This window comes from Contarinia nasturtii, unplaced genomic scaffold (assembly GCF_009176525.2).
Source record: "Contarinia nasturtii isolate CC-2019 unplaced genomic scaffold, AAFC_CNas_1.1 Cnas_scaffold_533, whole genome shotgun sequence".
Classification (NCBI taxonomy): Eukaryota; Metazoa; Arthropoda; class Insecta; order Diptera; family Cecidomyiidae; genus Contarinia; species Contarinia nasturtii.
This window is the reverse complement of record NW_022197885.1, coordinates 4,221,848-4,241,533: the sequence shown is the minus strand read 5'-3', so window position 1 is coordinate 4,241,533 and position 19,686 is coordinate 4,221,848. Positions and strand designations below refer to the sequence as shown.

At 32.6% G+C, this 19,686-nt stretch overlaps 2 long non-coding RNA genes across 2 annotated transcripts; one reads left to right on the top strand and one right to left on the bottom strand.

The window, feature by feature from the left end:
* Positions 1–8,827: 8,827 nt before the first annotated feature.
* Positions 8,828–9,223, top strand: LOC116339388. Its single transcript, XR_004200993.1, has 3 exons — positions 8,828–8,936; positions 9,009–9,016; positions 9,116–9,223. It is a non-coding gene; the product is annotated as an uncharacterized LOC116339388 (long non-coding RNA).
* An 8,324-nt stretch (positions 9,224–17,547) lies between these two features.
* LOC116339797 lies at positions 17,548–18,086 on the bottom strand. Its single transcript, XR_004201022.1, has 2 exons — positions 17,968–18,086; positions 17,548–17,882 (listed from the first exon to the last, which is right to left on the bottom strand). It is a non-coding gene; the product is annotated as an uncharacterized LOC116339797 (long non-coding RNA).
* Between the last annotated feature and the right edge of the window lie 1,600 nt (positions 18,087–19,686).

The following is a 19,686-nucleotide window of genomic DNA, read 5'->3' as shown; positions in this document are numbered from 1 at the left end:
TTGCATTGGCCTAAATTTTACATTTGCAATTTACACTGTGATTTTATGAACGCGTATAACATGAACTTTCTACCGAAAAAAAGACATAAGATAAACGAGAATCCGTAATTTTCGGTGTGACACAAAAGAAAGTGAGTTGGTCGTTTTTGTCTTAAAAGTAGAATAATGCTTACGGTTGACGTAATATACAGCGGCGAATGTTTATCATAAATTCTGTCATTATCGCAACAATGCCATTCAATTGTACGAAAATATGATGGCAATTCATATTTCCTTCCTACCAACATACATTTATCGTGATTCTTAGTGTGAGGAGAAATGATATTGCGGGGAAAACGAACTGTGCTGCAGTGCGCATGAACACATCGGGATGAATGTCTGTTTTGAGTGAAATTTCCATTTTGAGCAAAATCTGACTGGTGTATATTCAAGGTAAAACGAATTCGAATACCTTTCAGCCAGAGCAGTTCAAAAACAACACTTATAGGGTGCGGATCTATTGCACAGCAGCTTTAGATGAGTTATTACAAATAACGAAGAATTTTGCTACTTTTGAAAGTGTACACTCACTGAGTTTCCTTCAAACTCCAAGTCATCGACGGAGAGAAGAACGAAACAAACCCGCTATAGACGGAAATGAGAAAGCGATAACTTGATGGTTTTCTTCTGCTCAGCAGTGGCTGATGCATAAATTGGTATAGCGAGAATTTAATGAAAGTATCTCTTTTATGGTTTCCAATAAAAGCACATGTGCCATCGATGATATTATGAATTTTTGTTTTCTTTTTTGGCCCTAAAGAAACCCATGAACAGCATCGTTTTTTTCAATCATAATTATCGGTTGAATCTTTACACCATAGAAAAGTCACGGAGAATTTCAATATAGAGAATTTCATTATTGAAAATATCTGATACCGATTTTCCGATAAAAAGCATCAATTTTCAGTTACATTTGATTGAGGCAATTTTGCATCTTCATTTTACAGTAATAAGCTTTCATGTCAGCCGTATATGTAGACGAAAGTATGCAAAATGACTTGAATGAATGTGGAAAGCGTGATGCGAAAGAAGGGTGACTGATATGTACCATATTCATATTGCACACAAAAGACAACACACAATTTCCGTTGCATGAGCAAATTTTTATCCGTAAATTAACTGATGTAATGCTCTAAATGTGTTGTAATATTCGCCTTTACACCATATGAAATGTAACAAAATGAACAATTTCTTTTTTTCTCGCTCCGCACACATTGGAAAGAATGCTTACCAAGATGGGTATCATATATATGTTTTGTCGAATGCACATTTTTGAGAAAACCATAACAATAAAAATAAAAAAAGGAGGCGAGAAAAAAAAAGACTGGAAGGGCGTTCACTATACTAGAATCAACCGAAATTGGTTTGGATTTACCGTAATTCTTTCTTTATTTTTTTTTTTCAGGCTAAAAATATACGTTGACTAATCCCATTTTAGTCGGTGGTACTTTTTACCAACCAAAAACCGAATATTTGGATGAATGTTTTTTTTTTTAGGTGAATTCATACAAGAGAAAATGGTTTGAAAAAAATGTGAAGCCATACAAGGATAATTTTGAAAATGTGATCTAAAGAGAGCATTCATATGTTCATTTAATTAATGTGACCGCTATGAATTTGATATTCGTCATGTTTGAAATTCAGTGGCAATTGGCATTCATCAAATATTCGGCATGAAAATTTAAATATGAGTGTACGTGTCATTGCATATCAATTCCAATTAAATGTGAAAACCATCGACCATAATACATTTGGATGCTATCGATTTCCTTGTATCCATACACAGACATACACTAGATATATGGCACATTAAAATGTTTCCATAACAATAAGATGTATTAAAAATGTGAAAATGTTGTCTCGGTTGCACACTGTCAATCAGGATTAAAATTACGTATTCCAATCAATCATTCAGTGTCAATGGTAGCCACACACTACAATGCACCACATTTGCATATTGGCATTTGGCAACACGCTGCGAACTATATTGATACCGAGAGGCATTTTTGACATTTGATAGCGACAAATTCCATAATTCTCTTTGAACATATCAATATTGGACCGATTTGTTTTGAATTAGAAAGCAAAATGTTCAATCATGGGCTAAAGTATGCTTCAAATGTTTTCTAGGTGACTCAATCCTATTTAAAAAAAATTCAATTGCAATCTAGATGTTCGAATTCATCGTCAGTTGTCAAAGTGTCGCATTTATCAAAGTCATTATTTTAAAGTCTATACCTTGTGTGCTCCGTATTCCGCATAATTTCCGTCGTCTAGAATTTAATAAAGCAATATTCATCATAATATTATTTGTATACTTGTCGTGTAATACGACATTGCTATAAGGTCTCGTTAGTCACATTGATGCGATTCTATTGTTGATTTTACTCTGTCATTTCGTTTTCCCCCAAAAAAATGGTGCACATTAATTTCGTTCGTATGCAAATGAAGCATCAAACCCAAAGTGTTCACTTTTGGGTTTTTTGAAATTTGAAAGACGCCTTTTATGCTCATTGCCGTATAAAGTACAATATAACATATTAATAAAGTCGAACAAACAAAATTATGTTATTCCAATGGTTTTCGGAAAAGTTTTAATGCGAACGTTTTTGTTGTTTACTGCCATTGGGGTTTTTTGATTAATTTAAATGCATTTTGTCATGTTTCTATACATCTTTGACATGAGATCCATTTTCAAATGAATCCGAGTCCGATCAAATAATGCGTATTTACGTGTCTGTAAAGAACAATATTATTTTGACATTTGAGAAAATCCAATGTTGTATTGAATGGATTGAATGAGAGCGAAAGAGTGAAATGAAAACCGGTTCAAACAAGGAGGGATAGTGATGGCAGTAAATAAATTGCACATCGTCTAAAATATAAATATCAACATCGGTGTTTGTACTTGTTTGGGGTTAATTGAATTTTTCGAAAAATGACATTTTAAATACGATGTCGCGCCGATACCGTGCTGTACTAGAACGATGTGATGTCAAAGTGAATGAACGACTCCTTTAAAAAAAAACACTTGCATTTCGGGATGTTTTTTTCTTGGTTTGGTAAACATTGTACGGCGCCGCTGCTGGCATTCTACATGTTGTTTGTTTGATGTCGGTGCTTTGACATATCTCAATGTGTTGTTGCAAACACCGTAAAAGGATGTGCAATGATTGCGTGTTTTGTCACTGTTTTGTCGGATTTTTATTCCAACGACACAAATGAGGGTCTATCAATTGGTATAATAAAACATAATGCCTTTATTGTGTTTATTCTCTAAATTCATCTTGCATCGTTTGACGGGTCCGTTTTTCTCATTCGATTTTAAAAGGATCTTAATCGGAATATAAAAGCAATTTATATTCATAAATTCACACAACGAGCACATATGTTTCAACTAATGCCACACACAAGAAAAATAAACAGATTTGTGCATAGGGTGGTGTGTCATCATAACACTTTGATACAATTTTTTTAACATTATCCTGTTTCACAAAATATTTGACAATTTTTTTCAATTTTTTTCAACTCTCTTATACACGTACGTACGAACTGTATTTTTTCTTCGTTTATTATGAAAAACGCCCTGCATACATCAGCAAGCAACTTAACAACAAATCGATTGTAGTCGTTGCAACACATGGATTGTATTTATTCATTTTTGTCATCGACATTAGCAACAAAATAAACTCGTTGGCACGATTCAGCATTCGTGCTTGACACCATGTTTTTTTTTCGCTGTCGTTGATGTTGAATGTTGATGCATAAAATATCATTTATCGTCATCTTTCATATTCATGGCAACTTATGGAGAGAACCAAAAATTACACATGCATTCGTATAACACACATAATGATGAGAGACAGCACAACAGCAGTACTACTGTTGCCATCAAGAAACGAAACATGACACATTCACACACACACACGAACATGATTCAGTCCATTCGCTCGTCGTGACAAACTTTTGCAAGATATTTCTTATTTTTTGCTTTATTTATGATTATGGATTTTTCTTCGTTCTTTTTCATCATTAACAAACTTGCCACTGTGCACATTTCGGATCTCTCGACAAAGTTTTTTCTTGTTTACAAACAAAACGATTGCATTTGAAATTGGAGAAGAAAAAAAGAACAGAAAAACTGAGATAAAAACGGGAATTTTGAATTTATTTCCCTTCCACAAAGATTTGTACATTTCTCGAAAAGGTTTACTATTGCAGTGCACGATAGTTATCCCCATATAATATTGGGAATGTATATAATTTGGAAAAATGGCGTTCGACCATGGATAATTAATGCATATTTCGTTCAATGAATTCATTTGAAATGGATTTCGTGTGTAACATCCGGAAAAAAGAACGGCCAATTTCACAAATTTATTCAAATAATTGAATTAAGTTGCAAACACAGTTCTGTAATTCAATTAATATGTATTCGCTTCTATTCTAATGGTGATGCCACATAGAACATAAATAGAAGGATTAAAGTTGGCATACGATCGGCCAACGAGTGAATGAAAAGTGTTGTAAAACCACTTGTTGATGGTTCAATGTAGAGAAGCGAACTTTTCTTTCTTTAACACCCGCTTCATCATTCATTATATGGCAAAGTCGAAAGTGTCTTGTCTACATATTTCTCGCTTCCATTCGATAGTTATAAAAGAAAAGAAGTTTCAAGAAGATGTTTCCGTTGAGCGAAATGATGTTGATGTGTTCTATATGTTGACGTAAAGAAAAGAGATAGACAAAATACTAAGCGCGAACAAAGAAAGCGGAAAATCAGCAAAACTCAGTCAATGATTGAATTAAATACATGATGCCATTCGAATTATGCACATCACATACCGAGGCGCGTTCATTTATCGTTCGTATCATTTATCGGGCATTCGCTCATACGATATGATGTTTACAATGATACGAATGAATGAGAGGATTCCAGCTCAAGCGATATTACTAAGTGCAAACGGAGTGGCTAGACGGAACAATGAACGAACGTAACATAAAAAAATTGATGTTCGCCATTGCGTCGCGACTGACTGGCGCTTTTCATTAATAAATGATAGACAATCATAACGCTGCTTGGATCCAACTTCATTGAAATGAATACTACGCCTAATGCAGACAAACAAACTATCCCAAATGGCTGCATGGGATACAGCATCACACAATGGGTATTTGGCACGAAATGGTACAAACATTTCAGGCAACCACTTTACATCGATGAACTGCGTATTTCACGATCTCTTGCTCGACATTTTTCAAATGCAAAGGACAAAGCTGCTTAGTCACTTGCCAACGCTCGTCGAGTTGGGAAAGTGCACAGAACTATTTGAGAAGCGTGAACACAATACAAAATCAGAAGCAAAAGATGACGATGAAAAAACAAAATGGAAAATCACGAACAACCCGAAACACACTTCGACTGTGCATGGGAAGAGAAAAATCAAAAGAGAAATAAAAAAGAATCGAAACGAAAGAACTTTGCTTGTTTAAGAGTGCTGAAACAATAAAAGTTCACCGGTCGTCGTTGCTTTAGCTCTTTTTAAATGATCCGCTTTTTTTAACCATTAAACTTTTTCACTTATTTAATATTGTCTACGAGTTTTCATCATTGTCCAAACGCCAAACCGTTTAATATCCAATATTATTCCAAAAACATCTTTTGACTCACCATTTTTTTTTTTCAAAGCGTACAGTCAGGCGTCCTTTTTCATCGATAAAATGCTTTTAAATTGCGGCAGTTTTTTTCCATTGCAAACGAATGAATGAATCTGTTTTATTTTCATAACGCGTTTTTCGATGACTCTCTGTCTCTCTTTATTGAAGTCATTTAAAGTCAAAACAATAAATGAAGTTTTCAAGGATGCTTAGCACGAAACATTGCACATTCTCCATGGCAGAAATGATGATTGCCAACAATTTTCTATCCTCATAAACGTTGCGGACTTTATTTTGTTTTCGGTGTATATCATTGGTCTTAATGACGCTGCTTTTTTAGTCAAAACCAAATGAAATTAACCAGAATACAGTTCATGGTCTGTGAGCTTAGGAATTTTCATTTCGAACAAAACCCGTCCATTGATCATTGATGCCAGTTGTTATTATACCAACAATTGAAAGAGAATTCAATGGATTTCTTTTTTTTACCAATTGAAAAGACATTTTTTTTTCAAATATCTGTTGAATTTTTGGCATCTCTTGCGATATTGATCGATTTCTGCAATTTTATTTTCATAATTTTTTTAGACTTTTTTTTTTGAGAAAAGAACCCTACAAAATCTTTCCTTAACACATATTTTACTCTCCGCTCCGTTGCATTTTTTGATATTTTGCAGAAAATATGTAGCCAAAACTGGACAAGCAACACTTTACTGACTTTGAGCACCAAGCATGTTAAGCCAAGAAAAATACTATTGATTATCTTTATCAAACGTCGAACAAATTTATAGCAATAAATAAGCGCATTTAGTTGTCGGGAGATTTGTGTCTCAAAATCGAATGAAATGCAGCAATAATTAATCGTGTAGACGATATGTTTCGCTGCTTATGGCAATTTGCTACCAGTGAAAGGGAGTCGAAGATAACTAAACAAATGACGAATAATATCGAAATCGACATAAATTATGGACCTTTTTTCCAATAGAAGAATTAATCGAGAAATAAATTGCACACCAGACAAGGAGCTTTCAAGTTTATCAAAAAGCAATTTGCAAAGGAAGCGATATTGAATGAGCATTTAATAATGGATAGATTATTTCCAAGAGCAATAAAATACAGATAATTAAATTCGTTTAAAGAGTATGTTCACCTTGAAATCTTGTACGTGGACAATTTCCTTTTCTCATACTAATTTCCTTCATTTGAAAAAACATTTATTTCAATTCAAAAACAGTAGAATTTCAAAACAGTTTTAACTTATAGGTGTTCAAATGTCGATCGTAGATAATTTACAAACATTTGAAGTTTGAATTTTTCAAATTTATCAAAAAAACTTTTAAGTTTTCTGTCGAAAAGTTTTGTTCACATTTGAAATGTCCTCATATCATTTGCAATTAAAAATGCAACGATTGATACGGAAGATAAATTCAAAGACATTCGAATCGAGTATAAAATATTCTTCAAGTTAACTTTTGTTGACCAATTTAAAAGACAAAATTTTGTTTCGGTATTTGGCCAGTGGTCGAAATAAATGAATCAAATATATTAGTTTTTAGGTAATTAAAATAGTTTTATGAATGTTATTCCATTATTCAAAAACCAAAATCTAGAGTCGAACATATGCAAGTGAATTTCAAGGGGCATCATTATTTATTACTTTTAGTTATGATACATAGGATACCTTGGTCTGTTTTTTTAATATAGTTCTACTCTTGATGGAATGTCTTACATTTTCGAAAAGAAAGTTTTTCTAATTATTTTGTTATTGAGTGAATACTCAACGAAATTAAATATTGGAATGTGCGTTGGTTCTTTGCTTGGTCTCCTTTAAAAGGATGTGAAATACACACCAACTCTTCAGTTGTAATCAGAAATTGAAAGTGAACGTTCACAATGAAATCAACCGATTTATTGAAACGATATTTGCGTATACTTGGAGTGTTACCTCTAGTCATCTCAAAGCGCGGATGGAATTTAAACATTGTTGTTATTCTTTTCTTCTACACATCCTGCCTTCTGACAATATTGTCATTTTTTCGTTTTATCGCATACGATGCTCAAATATTCAGAGAATATGTCGAGTGTTTTTATTACGTGATGCATGATTCTGTGATGCTGTCTTGGTACACCGTGTATTTGATGCAACGCAAAAATTATGCATTCCTTGTCACTGAATTGGACACAATTGTTAAGAGAAGTACGGTAAATTATTTTCTGTTTTTGGATCCAAAAATAAATGTCAATTTTTTTTCTTTGAAAAAGGAGCTTCGAATCTATTGACCAAAACGATGTACGAAGAAATGGATAGTAAAGTTGAAAACTTGATAAAAGCATCGCATATAGCAGTGGTTAATGTTTTGTCACCACTTTTTATGTTTCCAACAATTATACCTTCTCTTATAAAATATTCGTTGTACCATACCGAAGATTCGTTGAAATTGATCTATCCGGGCAGTTATCCATATAACCATAAAGTGTTATGGGGTTATTTATTAAGTGCAACAATGCAAGTGATAACGACAATGATATCGGCGATATTTTTCGTTTCAACATTTTCGTTGACGGTTGGACTTTGTCAATTTGTGGCCGCATTTATTACGGACGTTGAAATACACATAAAACAAATGAATGAAACACTTCGCGGCGAAGGAAATGTTGACATGACCATGAACAAGAAAATCGCAATGAAGAAAAATGTCAGCGCAATTATACAATTTTATTTGGAGGCTAAAGAGTGGGTGTTCAACTTTCGTATGTAGTATAGAAAACAATATTAATTTTAACATTATCTTTTTGTTCGCATTTAGTTTTACGAATCGATTTACAGACGCGCATAGTGGCATTATTTTTGCATATCTTGGATTTACTGTGGTTTCTTTTTGTCTATTGTTTGTGCAAATGCGGGCTGTAATTGAAAGTTAATAATTTTTCCGAAATTCCAGATATCAATCGTGTCTTTTTTTTCATTTCAGTCACTTGTCGCCTTTGATATTTTAAGCATTATGCAAATTTTGTCAAATTTATGCTTGATTTTGATCTGGCTATTCTTTTTCTGTTATTATGGAACGTATATCACACAAAGATTCGAAGATGGTGCCGTTGGTGGTTATGATATCACATGGTATGTTCTGCCAATAAATGTTCAAAAAGATTTTCCATTATTCATTGCTATGGCTCAAAACGAAATCTATCTTCGTGGAAAAGCTGGAACAAAAGCTTCCTTGGAAGTTTTCATGTCGGTAAGTAGTATACGGAACATATATCATTTGTTTTACCTAATACTTTGTACTATCTTCATTTTGCATTTATAGATTATGAGGTAAGTTGAAAAAGTTTCTCTATATCGTAATTTAATTACAAGAATAATAATATGTTTTTTTTCATTGTCTTTGTCTATTTTTGTCAATTCATCAAAAAGCCGAACCTTCAGTTATGTGACTGTCCTCAAAGAGTTCTATTAATGACACAAGCAAATAATACAATTTATTGAATTTGTAATACAATTTATTTTGCAATGTAATTCTACTTGGTGAAAAAAATAAAGAATTTGGGTGTAAAAAAGACAGTCGGTTCTTAATGAATATTTTTTGTGTAATTAACTTTAACTGGTGTAACTATATTTTTTTCGTTGAAAACACGTTTTTGAAATACGAATTTCCTTCTATGTTGACCATAAATTATATTTTATGTTTATAACACATTTTTTGATGGACTATGGCCTAAGCATTTATGTCACTCATTCCAGAGCAGAACATTAAATGACCACTTTAATAGTATTCACTTTGGTAATAATATTCAGCATATTATGCATATTTAAAAAAGGACCATTCCCAACAGTTCCATCATCATAAACATTGAACGCTTTCTTTGGTTCATTTTATACAGCTTTTTTTTAACGGACACCACACTTTTTTGGTATAATATAAAAAAAAAATAAAAAAAATGTACTCACAAATCCTTCAAAGAGGATTGAAGCCACAGCCAATCCGTAAAAAAAATCATCGCTTCTCAATCTTGGAAAAAGAAAAATTTCATAAATGTTCTGCGATCTAACTAGCAAGAACTTCTGATGACTTCAATGTTTTTAACAATGTCTTTTATTCACACTTTTTTATATTTCGGAATTTATATTTTATAAAAAAAATATTTACTCAGTTTGATATTTAAATAATTTTGACGAAAACCATACCATTTTCACGTCAACATCAATTAAAAATTAAACCTGTTAATTTTTTCGATTTTTTTCAAACACGTGGAATTTGAAAACAGTTTTTATAGACAGAAAAAAACAGATATTTATTAGACTGAGGTATTAATTTTTCAGCAATATAGCTGTCATAGCTGTGGAAGAAGGACGTCAATTTTTCATATAACGAGTGAGTTAGCTCATTTTTATGTTGGAACCAATAAAAAATGTATAAAATCACTGGCTAACTTTTTGGCATTGTTCTTTCTATTACTAAATAATTGAGGTCGTTTGTATCATTTTTATATAATGAAAAATGTGAAAAATGAAGATTTGATGTAAAAAAAGTTCCGATTGTAATTTTTTTTTGTTTCATATGTCGCAGATCTAACAAGTTTTCCGAGGAAAATCTTCCCTTCGACTTTGGCATTCATAAATTTTGACGATAAAACATCTAATAGCAGTAATTTCTTTGATTGCGTAATTAAAAATACTGTAGTGGATAATACAATCATTGAATTACTTAAAAACACCAAGGAAGTATGACCATAGGAAAAATGTTCTTCATTTTTTTCACTACATTAGGTTAATTAGTTCATTTTGACATTCCATCAAAATTCAAAAGCATTTAAAAATAAAGTGACTTTATTTCGATGAAATGCTAATTGCACATATAACTGCTATACTATAAAAGTCCATGGCAAGATCCGTAAGTGTGTACTTTTATGTGTGTGTGTGTGTGCAATATTATATCTACAAGATTACTCTAATTTTTTCCCGAAATACAGAGCAATTAAAACACATTTGATTGACATTTGAAATGGACTAGATCCAATTTAATTCTCCAATTTTTAAATTGATCCGTTCATTTTCATAATGGTTTTCATGTTGATAAATATAAAAAATTGCATTTTTACAAAAATCGAGCTCGGATTGCCTAAATTAGTGACAATTATTACTAATTTTCGTCAATTTAACTTTTTTTTTCTCAAAATTCCTTGAATTTGTATACATTTAAATAGAGCATACTTTTCGTGCTGAATCTTCAGTTGAAGTCCGTCGTCTGAAGTGAATTGAGTCTTTTTCACAATGAAGTCTATCAATTTATTGAAGCATTATTTACGTTTATTCGGTATTTTGCCAATTCTCACAGAACAAGGATGGAATTTAAGCATTATTTCGAATTGTATTTTCTATGCAATCTGCCTTCTGTCTCTCTCTTCCACATTATACTTTTTTACATGCACCGCGATTACGTTCAGCGATTACGTAGAAAGTTTTTATTACATACAACATTTTTCGCTAATGCTCTCGTGGTATTCGGTTTATCTTTTACAAAAAACCAACTATGCTAAGCTCGTCGTTGAATTGGATGAAATCATTGAGAAACGTACCGTTAATTTTTTATTTAAATGTGTTGGGATGGGGTGTTAATTTCAAACTTATCTAAAATAGGTGCTACACGTACGACGGCTAAATTGATGTACAAAAATGTTGACGATAATATTGAATCACGAGCAAAATCGTCACATTTAGTGGTTGTGAATATGCTAAGTCCAATGTTCATTGTACCGGTAATTCTATTTTCTTTCATCAAATACGCGATGCACCATACCGATGACTCTTTTGATCTACTTTATCCAGCATCGTAAGTTAATTGTACTTAGTTCATGAGTGTGTTAAATTTTCATTTTTTTCTTTGATTTTTTTGTTGTCACTGACAGTTATCCATTTAATTGGCAAACTCTCTCGGGTTATTTCGCAAGTGCAATACTACAGACCACATCGGTTTATGCTTCGGCCAATATTTTCGTATTCACATTTTCGATGACGCTTGGTTTTTGTCAATTTGTCACAGCTTTCGTCACGGACGTTGAACTTGATATAAATCAATTGAATATAGATGTTTTGGCTGATAAAAATGAAAAAATGAAAGAAATCCAACTGAAGCGTATGATTGGCGAGATTTTTCGATTTTATTTGGAAGCAAAAGAGTAAATTTTCAACTTTTCATTTAATATTTGTTGTTAATAAAAACTATTATTATTCCAATAATTCAGATTCACGACTCGATTCACGGATGCTCATGCTGGCATTGTTTTTTCGTATCTTTGCTTTACAATTGTTTCGTTTTGCTCACTATTCCTTCAAATGAGCGCTGTAATTGAGCTCAATGCTTCGAAAAAGTCAAAGATTTAATGTGTTTAATTTTATTTTTCATTGCAGGCGCTTGTCGCTATGAATTTTTTGGGCGTATTCCAAATATTGGCCACTGCATTGATGATCGTGTCTTGCCTTTTCTTTTTCTGCTATTATGTATATTCACAATTGACTTAATTACTTTAAATCAATTTCATATTATAATAATTTCACATTAACTATTCAAATCACAAGGGAACTTTTGTTACGCAACGTTTTGAGGATGGTGCATTTGATGCATATAATATTCCCTTTTACATGCTCCCAATAAATGTCCAAAGAGACTTTCCTTTGTTTGTGGCTATGGCGCAGAAGGGAATTTTCCTTAGAGGATATGCTGGAACAAAGTGCACCTGTGAATTGTTTAAAAAGGTAATCCTGCTATCAAAATTGTAATTTCGTTCCGATTTTTTCAGTTTAATCCTGATCTTCGATTATAGATCCTGAATACCACATGTGAGTGCTTACTTGAACACGTTCCAAAAAGCAGATATATACTTATAATTTACTCTATTCTAGGGTCTTACTTCATGATTTTGAGAACATTTTATTAAAATATGTTTTATTCAATTACTATCAACATCTCCTGTTGTTCAATATTTATTACGTGTTACTTAGTGCAACACAAAAATTAGTTCTCAAGAAAAATACATAATGAAAATAGAACTGCACATAATTGAAATACGTGTATTACTGTGTGCGATATTAAATATAGAGCAATGACATATTTGGTTGCGAATCTAAAGTGCTCACTCAAAAGATAAAGTGTCTTTAATGATGATACTATAACGAATGTTTTCAAATGACTTTAAAAACAAAACTAAATAAAATCGAAAACAAACTCAACTCTCTTCTTTAAATTTATACATTCTGCACACTCACTCACTAGGTAGATTTAATTGATAATAACTTAACAATGGCAAAACAAAAATATTAAATCTGCAATAAAAATTGGCATACTTTTGATTCGACTTTTAGATATATCATTATAATCATTTTCAAAAGTTTGATCTTAATGAATATGATAAACTTTAATGTAAGTAAAACTACATTACTCTTACCTTGATTTTATTTTATTAAAAAGATATTGGCTTTGAAGTTAAGGCAAGACGTTACCGATAATCTGTACATTAATTGATTGGTGTAGAATTTTATTGGGTGTATAAATTAATTTTGATCGCTGACAATTAGATGTCGCCACTTAAACTTGTATGAAGTTTGACAGTTGAATCCAATTGCATTTTGTACATGTGACATTTGCCAATCTAATTCAGAGCAGAAAGATTTATTTTTGACACAGTGTCATTATTTTCTGATCGATTCAAAATGAGCGATGAAAAAGTGTTTTTCTGTCTGGTCTCCTTTGGTTCAATTTTTTCACTTTGAATAAAGTGAAAATACATCTAAAGGTTATAAAATGTTGCAGGAGACGAGACCTCTCATTCGCCACAGAGAATATTGAATTTGGTGAAAAAGAAGTGGTGAATTTGTTGAAAAACTGTGAACTCACCAAAAAAAATTGAATGATGGGCTGTTGGCATTTTAAATTCGATAAAGATGCATGAAAATGCATCAGAAAACATCAGAAGCATTAAATATATGCGAATCAATCCTTTTAAGACTTTTATAATGAGGTAAGACCAAAGGAATTTTGTGCCATACCAGTTGAATCCAAAACTAGTTGTAAGACGTTTTTCACATTTTGGCACAATGTTCCAAAAATAGGAGAGAAAGGAATTTTTGTATCGTATTGTAACTGGAAGTGAAGAGGGCATGTGCTACGATAACCTCAGGCATAAAAGTGAGCGTTCAATCCCACACAATCATCAAAATCGATTGCATAGCAGGATTTTGATGATTTCTCGGTAATGCTCATTATTTGGTGGGATTAAAGTGGTGTGGTGTATAATGAGCTGCTGAAACCGGGTGAAACTGTCACGGGGGATTGGTATCGACTACAACCAATACGTTTGAGCAGATTACTGAGAGAAAAATTGAGAAAAACTGCGACAAGAAATAGTCGAAGGATTTATCAAAATTTGACATATTTCAAACATCGCAAAAAAAAAGATAGGGGACTCTGGTCGGGGTGAGCTTGATCACCCCCCGTACTCTCCAGACCTTGCCCCTTCTGACTACCACTTGTTTCGATCAATGCAAATGGGCTTGTCTGAGATATCGTTTCGAAATTCTGAGGGAGTGCGAAAATGGGTCGATCAATGGATAGCTGGAAAAGATGAGGAATTCTTTCGACGCGGAATCGACAAACTGCCAAGAAGATGGGCCGAAGTCATAGCTAACTATGGGCAGTACATTGGTTAATGTACTCATTCTTATTATTTTTAAATAAATGTTTCCTTTCACCAAAAAAACGATCAAAATTAATTTATACACCCAATATTTCGTGTGTAAAATGTTTTACCTTTATAAATTTTGCTTTTAAAATTTACGTTTAGAAAACGATGCATCCGTTGTTTTGTGCCAAACTGGATTTGATAAACAATTTATATTTACTCCTACTTGTATGTAATTTCGAATTTCATTTCACTTAATTTTTCACAACATTATTTTATAGTTTTATGCCAGTTTTACTAATGGATAATAGTTTGTGCACCAACTTTAAAATGTTTATGTCATATTTTGTGATGCGCATTTAATTTAAATAATAAAATGGTAGCTTGCATGAAAATGGTTCTTAATGCAAGTTTCCAACGACAAATGACACAATTCAAAACATTTTGATTTGTTTGTCCTCCAATTTATTTTAGTAATTGTAGTCACTGTTACTGATTTGGTTTGACCTGGAAAAACTTTTTATTGTCCAGTAACGATTTTCTAACCGTAAATTATATATTCGTTCAAATAAAAGTAAAAGCAAAACATTTTTCGGGTAATGATGAAGCAAAAGTAACGGAAAACTACTTTCCATTCACAAAATGGTTTGCATTGAAACTGGCAACTGGAAAATTTGTGTTTTTTTCTTGCCAAATTAGGAAATCGAGTTTTTGTGTAATGGTTTTCTTTGTGATGCTGTGGGGTGTGCACTTTTGACATAGTTCTTTTACAGTGTGTCAGTATGTGCACAATAGAATTGCACTAAATGTGCATCATTTACATTACCATTTCGCTTTCATCACGTAGAAAGTGTGGAGTCATGCGAAAACACTCAACACAATGTCAACTTGTTTGGTTAGTGGCATGTGTAGTTAGTCACCCAAAAATGTGTGTGCATGCATGTGTGTGTGTGTGTGAACGAGTTAAATTCACGCTGAATGGTGTGTTTATGCACAAGAGACATTTCAGTGTGCATTTCGGATTCCATTGCTACTCAGGAGTACTTTTCTATTGGATGTACGTGTGGTGTGTTCCATATCTGTTCTACATCTTACTGTAGAGATAACGGTGTGCTTTATACTTTATCATTTTATATGTATGGTCTTGTTGATAGGATTCAAATATGCTGACATGAATAGTTTATCTTGAATTTCCATTTTTATCGTTTTTTGCTTTTCAGTTTAATTCGGACTTGAAGTGAAGAATGCAATATTCACATTTTCAAAACTCGAACTGTCATATACGCTATTAAGTGCAATCTCATGTTCCGAATCATCATAAGAACCTGACAGTATAAATGGCAGCAAAGCATAGAAAAAAGTGAAGACCACGGTTAGATTACACGATATTGCGATTAAATTTTCAAACATCGTCTTCTACTTAAGTGAAGTGAAAAGAACATAATTCCTATCCTTAGCTTCGATTCATGGGATCAAGCAATAAGTAAAAGGATTGTATGTTATAAATCCGAATACGAATCATCAGTTCACCTAATGAGCCATTGTATAATTTGAGATCCGTATTGCTTATTGACCCAAATTGCACCAAATCTATAACTTTTTACAATTTAAAGTATGTCAAACCAACTGAAGAAAGTCTCTTCGATTCAATCATGTTTTTTTTCTTCATTGAATGAATAAGAATCGATATTATTCCTGAGTGACGTTCGCATCAGATCTGTACCCTCGAAACTTTGACTGATTTATTATTCTTGAAAATAATACACAAATGGAAGTGCTTTTATTATATCAAAATATGACCATGATGAATTTTAAAAAATATATGATAAAATGATATCTTCTTCTCAACGGTTGAAAATCCAAGACGATAAAGCAAATAAAGAGACATTCTGTCGAGATGTGACAAGAACGTTGTGAATTATGAGCTCATTTTAAATATATGAATAAATATATTGCATGTTGATTGGTGTGACGAATAAGAGATTTTAAGTGTACAGTTAGATTATCTAACTTAGGTGGTTCATTTTCCCTTATCCATTCATTGTACATACGTGTTTGTATATCTTTGTTATTCGTGTCATCAAGAGATTGAATAATCTAACGAAATGGTAATATCAAATAATTTTCCATATGCATTTTTTTGATCTTTTAAAATATACACAGAGAGAGAGAGAGAGAGAGAGAGAGAGAGAGAGAGAGAAAGAGAGAGAGAGAGATACAAACGCTCACACATATACATACGAAGGATTTTGTTGTTGTGTGCATTTGATGCTTTTTGTATATTCCAGGCGTGACGTAAAAGGTGTGGATAATATCGAGAAATATATGAGAAATGTGTAGAAGATGAAACACATGTCGGCAAATGCCTGCTATTTTAAGATATGCTTCAATATTTTGAGTTGATATAGATGCTTTTTTGTGTTAAAACTAAGTTGCATGCAACAAATGCCAACAGGAGACTTATTTCATACCGTTGCTATAATTTTTACATGAGTTCAGGCACATCCCTGTGTCGACAGGTACAAAGAAGATGGCATAATTTTATAGATTCTTTTGGCACGGGTTCGGGCCGCTTTTCTAAATATGTACACATATAAATAAGAAAAAAAAATATGTAAGGGGTGGATCGTATCTTGCCACACATACGCGTATAAATTGTCTAACTCTTTGCGATACACAAAAAATCTATGCCAAAAGTCAAGCAAACGAGAAATGAAAATATTGTAGTATTAAGTTTTAACGCCATTTAAGCTACAATCACCTATGTGTTGCCTTCGTTCAAAGACTTTGTATATCGATGTCGAGCGAACACGACGCATTCATATGGCATTTGATGTTTTTATTATTATATCTTTTTCTTTCATCGTGCATTTACATTTATTATGCGCACGTTTTTCATAAATAATTTTCACTGACAAAATGCTGAAAGACCTGATTTTATTTACATTTGTACATTCTGTATGGTCTTATTAAAAATATTGCTCCCTCAAAACTCAGAAAATCATACGTGGTTGCAATGTTGATATGTGATTTCATGTTTGATAGACTTTTTTTTTCAATCTATAAAAAATAAAATTGCACTAAATCCAATAGGTAACATATGTCACCTATGAATATTTCAGTTTTTTGAGGTAAACATTTTTTTACATTTGAAGCAAATACAAATGAAGGTTTTGAATTTGCTTAAAAGGAAGATTTATTTCATTTCTTTTGTATTACACGATAAAATGATTTAAATTGGTCTGTATAATTCGAAACTTTGATCAATCGGCCATTTAGAAGTATGTAGTGTAACCAAGTCCGCCGTATGAACTATAAAGGGATGGATAGCTGTACAGAGGCGATGCAACAACATGAGAGGTAGCTACAGGTGCATAAGAAGCATGAGACACCACAGGAAGAATACCAGATGAATAAACACTTGGATAAACACCTGAAATGAACTGTGGCTTGGCTACTGGTACGGCGTTTGATGCAACAGCAAAGAAGAAAATGACGGCAAAAATCTGTAAAAAATTTATGACAAAATATTTCTTTTTAAGACGATTTTGTTGAATAAAAGTTTAATTTAAAAATTAATATTACCCTTACCAATTTGAACATCTTGATAGTTTTGAGTACTTGCTTGTAGGTGAGTTAGAAGTTGCTTTTACAAATAGCTCGAATTGAATGATACCTGCCAAAGTTTGAACATGCTTTTTATACAACATTTTGCCACCTAATTTTTCAATTCAATTTTTTTCTCGACAAAAACAACATCGGTTCCGGCTTTAAATCTGTCAGATCAGTTTATTGCCAATTAATTATCGATGCGCAGCACAATTTGCCTGAACCACATTTTTATTGCTTTTTGGACACGAGAGATAAAAAAAATACGTGATTAAATAACCGATGCTCTTCGAATCTCGTCAATCATCATTAGCATGAATTGTGATGTCTTTGTTACGCTGACATGATTCAACAACATCTTTTCTTTTCAACAGATTCTGATCTTTTCTTCTCAATCCAGTTTCTAAATAAGACGACATCTGGTTACGTCGAGTTATGATGAATCAAGTTATCTGCTCAAACTACGCTTCAAACAACGCACAATGCAAAGAACGCATTTTAATTTATTGCGAAAAAAACACACACGTGTAACAAAAGCAGCTGAAAACGGGTCTGATTAGGCTATGATAATGATGGAGTTCAATGGTCCACTTGATCGTAAATATGATTTGTTTATCGATATCTTTAAAATTTGAATACAAAAAATATGAATATTGGTTTCACTCGTGTCGATTTATAATAAGAGATATGCTCTATGAACACTTTTGACTTTAATTTAATGAATGTTGTTTGTACTTTTTTTTCAGTGATTCGAAGTAAGTAACTGAAGAAATTCTAATTGAAATAAAGCTGCCTGGGCAAAGATAATTGTATAATTATAAACGGCCAGAATAAGAACAGAACAAGGAACTTCAAAATTAACGAAAGCCAAGCTGTTATTGGTACCAGAGAAGTGCGACCACTAGTAAGTGACCGAAAATATTCCACATAATTTTTCAAGTGCCACACCTGAATACAAAAAAGAGCAGGACTTACAAGAAAAAGTGCCTGCACCTTCACGGTGCCTGTAGTTGCGGCATAGATTTCTGTTGCCGATTGGAAATCCTAGCATTTTTTTCTCGAAAAGTTTTTACTGTTGAATTCCATTATTTTAGAGTATCATACCTTACCTTCTATATGGTAAGCATTTGGATCTGAATTAAACCAAGACCTGTCAGCTTGTGAACGAATCCAATGAATTTGGCGTGGATCGAGAACAAAAATACAAAGACCAATCAATTTGCCGTGGTTGCAGAAAACTCATTGGTATTTTTCTTTGTCTTTTTGTTTCCATTTAAATGTTAGCTTATAATCTAATCATGGTGAATAAATTGTCGGTTGAATGTTGATGCTATTGGAAATTCTTTGAAATGCATCACATCATTGGCATCCATCGAAATACAATTTGCGAGAATAATCGCCTTGAACAATAGAACAAAATGAGGAGGATATAACCAAAGTCTTATCGTTTGCAACAACTTCATCGTACATCTGTACGTTCTTCTTTTTGTTTGTGTTATTTATACAACATCTTTGCTCCCGATTTCGTGTGCGCCCATCTGTTTTTGGTGTGCCTTTGTTTTTTTTGTTATCATCGTCACCATCATTTTTGGTGATTTTGGTAAAACGTTGCTTGAAACGGAAACGATTCACTAAAATTTTATTCGATTTCCTAAACGTGAATCGATTTTCATGCGAGACAAAGGTTTTCGCTCTACCTAT